The following is a 200-nucleotide window of genomic DNA, read 5'->3' as shown; positions in this document are numbered from 1 at the left end:
GAAGGCAGACGCTTAATGACTGAGCCACCCAGGCGCCCCTCAAGTCAGTGTTTTACTTGGTAAACATGTCTGAGACCATGCATCCCTGGCTGCTAAGCACCATGGCGGACAGGGCTAGAAAGGTAACAGCTTTATTTTGAGCAGGGGGCAAAGACAAGGCAGCACTTTACAGCTACATTGTAACTAGATCCTGCATCAGT

General features: G+C 50.0%; 1 non-coding gene across 1 annotated transcript; it reads right to left on the bottom strand.

The window, feature by feature from the left end:
* Nucleotides 1-65: 65 nt before the first annotated feature.
* On the bottom strand, nucleotides 66-196 carry LOC145719338 (small nucleolar RNA SNORA63). The gene has a single exon (XR_014142316.1). It is a non-coding gene; the product is annotated as a small nucleolar RNA SNORA63 (small nucleolar RNA).
* Between the last annotated feature and the right edge of the window lie 4 nt (nucleotides 197-200).

This window comes from Leptonychotes weddellii, unplaced genomic scaffold (genome assembly GCF_054177405.1).
Source record: "Leptonychotes weddellii isolate Sample4059 unplaced genomic scaffold, ASM5417740v2 HiC_scaffold_392308, whole genome shotgun sequence".
Lineage (NCBI taxonomy): Eukaryota > Metazoa > Chordata > Mammalia > Carnivora > Phocidae > Leptonychotes > Leptonychotes weddellii.
The sequence above is the reverse complement of the archived record's forward strand: the minus strand, read 5'-3'. Positions and strand labels throughout refer to the sequence as shown.